Source organism: Rattus rattus, chromosome 6 (genome assembly GCF_011064425.1).
Source record: "Rattus rattus isolate New Zealand chromosome 6, Rrattus_CSIRO_v1, whole genome shotgun sequence".
Lineage (NCBI taxonomy): Eukaryota > Metazoa > Chordata > Mammalia > Rodentia > Muridae > Rattus > Rattus rattus.
Genome location: NC_046159.1, coordinates 130680445 through 130686973, shown reverse-complemented (window position 1 = coordinate 130686973; position 6529 = coordinate 130680445). Strand labels below are relative to the sequence as shown.

General features: G+C 39.9%; 1 pseudogene; it reads left to right on the top strand.

The window, feature by feature from the left end:
- The first annotated feature begins 296 nt into the window (after positions 1-296).
- Positions 297-3535, top strand: LOC116904456 (annotated as a pseudogene).
- Positions 3536-6529: the final 2994 nt, after the last annotated feature.

Sequence of the window (6529 nt, the reverse complement as noted above, 5' to 3'; positions counted from 1 at the left end):
CATGTATGTCTGTACACCACATTCAAGCCTGCTGGGTACCAGTATAAGTCAGAAGAGGATGTTGGAGCCTCTGGAACCGGTGTTGCAGAATTGGTGTTGTGAGTCACCATGTGGGTACTGGAAATCAAAACACCCGGAAGAGCTCGTAAATACTGAACCGTCTCTCCAGTCTCCTCCTCTGATACATTCAAATATATGAAACACATGATCTCAGTATCCAGAAAACCCCTGTAGATTCTTTTTCTCACCAGCTCATTCCCATCTTGATAAATGAATGTCGTTGTGTTTGTGGTATGATGGACTCTGTGGAGAAACCTTTTCATGGTCTCAGTAAAGATAATCATAAGCCCATGCCCATTTTACTGGCTGTGCCCATAGTCTCCAATCAGAACCTATTTGGGGACTTCCTCAATAATGAGAACTACAACATCAAAATTGAGAAAGCTGAGGCCTGTTGTACAGATGTTCAGGCAACATCTGAAAGAGCTGACCTATCCGTGCTCTGCTGCTTTTACTAATCGTTGGTATTTTAACTATTAGTGCTATCGTTATGCCAAGTAACCATAAAGTGAGATTCTCTTTTTACAACATCGTGAGTATGCTCACTTAGGTTAGTGAAGCTGAATATGCAGTGACCAGGAATATCAATATGTCAGGCAACTCCGAGCTCCCACATGCCCTTCATAAGAAGAAGCATTTGTGACTACTGTAGGTACCTCGGTGTGGCTGCAAAGTAGAAGAGAACAAGACTGAGATCATTAAGTATTGGAGGAAGGGACTGAACATATGGTTTCAAGGAGATCAATACAATGTTGAGCATGAGAAGCAGAGATAAAGTCACTCTGCTTGTCTTGTTTATGTGCATGCATGTGTGTTCGCATGAGTTTATGTACACCAGAAAAGGTTGGGTCTTTAGGAACTGGAGTTATAGGTGGTTGTGAGAGGCCTGATGTAGGTGTTAACAACCAAAATAGAAGTTAAAGAACATCAAGATGAAATCAATGATGATCACAAGCAGAAGCTTCTTGTCTAACTCAATGAAATGGTCAGCTAGCTAGATAAGAATCAGACAGACAGACAGACGCACACACACACACACACACACACACACACACACACACACACACACACACACACACCTTGTGGAGAGACAGAGACAGAGGCAAAGGCAGAGGCAGAGGCAGAGGCAGAGGCAGAGGCAGAGGCAGAGGCAGAGGCAGAGGCAGAGGCAGAGGCAGAGGCAGAGGAAGACATACAGACATACAGACAGACAGACAAGAGACAGACAGGAAGAGGGCACCCTACAGGTGTCCTGAAGATGGAGGCCCACATCTGTATGGTACTTATAGAACAAGATAATCCAAAACACCCTTGGTTTAAGTCTATCATCCTGAGATAAATAGTAAAAGTCCTCTTTTCGTTTCAACATTCCAAGTTTAAAGCCTAGAGCACATGGTTACTTCGCTCATGTTGACATGCTACAGAGCACAGAAGACAGTATATGCTGCAAAACTTTGTAGGACTGACATTTTCAGTGCAAGAAAGTAAAGGGAGGTTTTTCTTTTATCTGAACTTCAGTACAAATCCGTGAGTGGGCATTCTGAATAGCTAGACGTGGGAACACAGAAAAGGGGAATATATTGAGCTTGACAGTTCTGAAAACATGTATAAAATGCAATTTATGCCTTGAAAAATAATGCTCTTTAAAATAGGTGATGAATAAAGAAGAAACATTTCATAACACACCTTCTGAGGGCCAGGACATAACTAAATGAAATAGCGTAATGCTAATAGCAGTTGTCCTTGTAGAGCAGAATCAGAAGTGTTTACGATTTTTCTTTGCGTGCTGAGTAGATCCCATTTGTCCTATATAAGTAGGCACGCATTTGCTTTTATAATAATAGTAGTGAAGTGTTTGGAAATGCTCAAATTGACTCACAAGGAAGCAAAAAAAAATATTGCTAAATACAAGAAATACTTAATGATTCATAAAAGCTGAGGATACAAAGAGAAGCAAAGTTATACCAGAAAAATGCAAAGAAAACTGAAGACCCAGGCCTTCAACAACACTGATGGAGGCCACTGAGATAGTACAAAGATGGATAAGTTCAAATTACAAAATGCCCTATCTTCACAAAGAACAGAACAACCTTCAAAGTTTAGCCACTGCGAGAAAAGCAAGAACACTAAACACTTAGAAAATATCACATTGTGCCCCGAGTGCACAGGTCATTTCAATGAAAATGGAACATATATAACTCACAAAGACAACTGAGCCTCAACAAAGTAGAAATAAACAGATACATCCCAGAGCAGAAGACTGTAAGCCATAGGCTCACACTAGATAGGTGAAGACCCCCCCATCTGGAAATATCCTCTTGCAATGTTATACAGTTCTTAGATCAAAGTAGAAAATCACACTTGACATTTCAGAATTTTTAAGAAATATTGGTAAGTAGACTACTTATAGGGAGCTATCAGGTACAATTAAGGCTCTGCCTACAATAAAATGGACTACAATAAATTTAAATAATATTAATTAAAAGCATCTAATTTAAATATCCTGCTCTAAAAAAAACTAGAAAAGTGTAAAAAGTAACCACCTCAAAGAGCACCAGGAACAAATTAATGAGAATAAATTACTAGTTCCTTTAAGTTTCTTCTAGCCGATTGCATCCAGGTCCTGCCTCTAGCTTCTGCCACTGCCTCATGCCCGGGTCCGGAAGCAGTAATCTGTGCTCCTGCCTCAGGCTAAGAAACTCAGGCTGGCTCCTTAAGGGAAGCTGGGGGACACAGCCACTTCCCTTCCTCAGAAGGAGAAAAATAAATAACAGCAGGAAACAATTGAACATACTGAGGAAGTACAAAATGGAGTAGACTTTAAGAACAGGCCAGTGAAGAAATTCTGAAAGTAGATAAAAAATACGTATATAACAAACTCCACCAACCATTTTTTTTCTGAAAAAGGTTAGAGCTGATAGCCAAAATCCCAAATTTGGGGGTAACACTTATCAACCATCCACAAGTGTCTGCACTGCTTGGGGAGGAAGATTCTGCATTATTTGACCAGAGTTGAAATGACAGAATTTCAAGACATTAAACAAGCCTACAGAATAGTTTGGTTTTGATGAAAATCTTCTCTTGGAAAATAAAGCTCTCCCTAACCAATTTCATCTGAATGAGAGTAGTGATGCATCTTCAAAGTCCACTGACATCAAATAGAAATCAGAAAAGGGTTTGACAAAATGCTCAAGTCAAACACAGAGTAAAGCCTGCGGGAAGCCGTACATAGTGCCAGAGACACCTCTACCTAGTTACTGGCCATTCTGCTGAGGTACAGAGGTTGGAAAAGCTCATCAAAGATGATATTGGGCCAAATCCCTTGCAGTGCTATTTGGCTCCTGATATAAATAATAAAGGAAGATGATGAGGATGATGAAGATTGGAAGATATTGATAAAGAAGGGGGTGAGGATGAAGGTGAAGGTGTTGGTGAAGGGGAGGAAGGAGAGGAGGATGTAGGTGAGTCTGACTAGCATTAGAAGACTGATATATTCTAACCTTTTTTCTTTTCCTTCCCTTTTTAAATTTTTCTCCAGTCCCTGGGAGTAAGTTGTAGTCATTTTCCTCTCCCGCCCTTTTCTTGAGCCCAGTCATCTTCTTTTTGAGGTCTCTCTCTTCTCAACACCATGGTTCTCCATTTATTTTAGGGGAATACCTTGAGAAAAATAAAATGGGAAGAAAAATCTCCACTCTCCTATTCTAAATTCATTTCACCCCCCACCCTTTTTTTTTTCTCTCAAAAACCTGTGGATTCAATTTCATCACCATGCTCTATGGGAAAAAAAGAAAAGCCCTTCAGTTTCCTTAGCTCTGCTGGAGGCTGAAGGGTGCTAGGTTGCTTTTCTCCTTTCTCTGTGATTACAGTGTGCTCAGAGATTCCATTGTGTCTCTATGTGAATACAGACAACATTTACCAACATGGATCTGACCTTCTCTTATTTGATAAAAAGGGAAAGGGAGGGTATAAAGGTCAGCAAGGGCGGGTTGGAGATGTCTGGGCGGGCTAAGTGGGATTTTGAGAAAATGGCTTCTTCGTTGGCATATTTAATTGTGACAACTAACAGATATCCTTGTAGTTTAAGGTGGCACTGTTAAATTTTCTCCTGACAATGACTGGAACCCTCCCATTCAATGGGAGGATCATCAGAACCTGGGAGGTTTTATTTGGAGTTGACATTCTCTATTGTAAGTCTATTTTTAATTATTTTTGGGGGTGTCACTGGAAAGAAAAAATAATCATTTTAAATGTTAAAGGGAAGAAGTTACTTTGTTACAATAAAACCAACGTGGGTGCAAAGGACCTGATATTTTTCTGCCAAAACAGATGCAGATACACACTTTGCAGCATAGCCACAAGGCTATGAAAATTGAGCTAAAGGGATTTGTTTCCATAACTGAGTGATGTGGGTACAATTTGCTGCCATGGATTGGTACCCTTGATTTTTACCTCAATTTGGCATTTTCTTTAATTGGGCCTTTAGTTACTCTATGATAGCACCTGTTCCCATCATGTCACCGACCTGTTGTTCTATCGCCACCTGTATGAAGGACAGCTGCTGGGACATATGTCCCAGATATGTAGCAGAAGGTCTCAGATGTGACTCTGAGTTCTGGCTGCTCAATGCCATTGTGCAGAGAGTAATGTTTGAGAAGCTCACCTGAGGCATAAGCTTTTTAATGCTGTGTCTGAGTTAGAGTTTCTATTGCCACAAGGAAAACACCGTGACCAAAGAGCAAATTGGAGAGAAAAGGGTTTGTTTGGTTTACACTTCCACATTGTTGTTCATCACTAAAGGAAGTCAGGACAGGGACTCTAACAGGGCAGGAACTTGGAACCAGGATGCAGAGGCCATGGAGGGATGCTGCTTACTGCCTTGCTTCCCATGGCTTCTCTAGTCTATTTTCTTATAGAATCCAGGACCACAAACCCAGGGATGCCACCATGCACAATGAACTGGGCCCCTCCCTCTTTATCACTGAAAAAATGCCTTACAGGTGGATCTCATAGAAAGATTTTTCTCAACTGAGGCTCTTTCCTCTCTGATGACTCTAGTTTGGGTCAAGTTGACACATAAAACCAGCCAGTACATGCTGTAAAAATAAAACTAAAATTAATGCCACTTTTCCAGAGATGATTAATGGACAGCCTGGTCAAATTCAAAGCTTTCTGATGTATAAAACTTTACAAATGGAACTAATTCATCAATGGACAACATCTGTCTAGACAGGTAGTATGTAATTTCTGTACAGAATGATGTTTAGTAAATATATCACTGTAGCAGTTGTGGATCTCCTAACAAGAAGATTATCTTTGATGACCACAACACTATCATGAGTATCAAGGAATTAGCAGTAGTTTCCTAAGATTATAGTGTCTTACCCATATTCATATGCCCTAATGTATCTAGAATTTATAGTTTATTTTTGTTCAAAACAGGATACATGTGTACATAAATATGTAAAAATGAGCTATTCTACAGGCATATAGATTTCACAAATTCATCACAATGAAGTTTCACAATGAAACTTGTAATAACAAAAAAACTAATAGATTTTTGTCATTTATAGATATGAGGAATTCTGAATTCTGCCCGAATTCCATTTTTTAAAATATTTTTCCTTTTATTGAACATAGAATCCTTTCTCAAAAATATAGGCTGATTACTATTTTCCCTTTACTCCTCCCAGTTCCTCTCCACCTCCTTTCTCATCCAGATCCACTCCCTTTCTATCTCTCATTAGAAAATAACATATTTCTAAGAAATAAAAATAACATGTGATAAAATAAAATAAAACAAAAATATCACATCAAAGGTGGACAAATAAATCAACAGAAGGAAAAAGGGCCAAGAGAAGGCACAACAATCAGAGACCCATGATTTGCATGCTCAGGAATCCCATAAAAACAGTAAACAGGAAGCCATAATGCATAGAGGAGCTGGTGCAGACCTGTGCAGGCTCTGTGAATGCTGCCTCAGTCTCTGTGAGTTCATATGGGTTTGCTCATGTTGATTTAGAAGGCCTTGTTTTCTTTTATTTTTTCTTATTTTTTTAATTTATTTATTATATGTAAGTACACTGTAGCTGTCTTCAGACACACCAGAAGAGGGCACCAGATCTCACTACAGATGGTTGTGAGCCACCATGTGGTTGCTGGGATTTGAACTCAGGACTTCTGGAAGAGCAGTCAGTGCTCTTAACCACTGAGCCATTTCTCTAGCCCCTAGAAGGCCTTGTTTTCTAGGTAACCTCCAACCCCTCTGGGTCTTACGGTCTTTCCACTCCCTTGTTCCAGTGGTCTCCTGAGCTCTGAGGGGAGGGATTTGATGGAAACACACCATTTAAGGTTGAGTATTCCAATGTCTCTCCATCTCAATGAGAGAGTATTGTCTGGTTGTGAGTCTCATATTTGTTCCCATTTGCTGAAGGATAAAGGTTATCTCATGATGGCTGAACAAGACACTGAT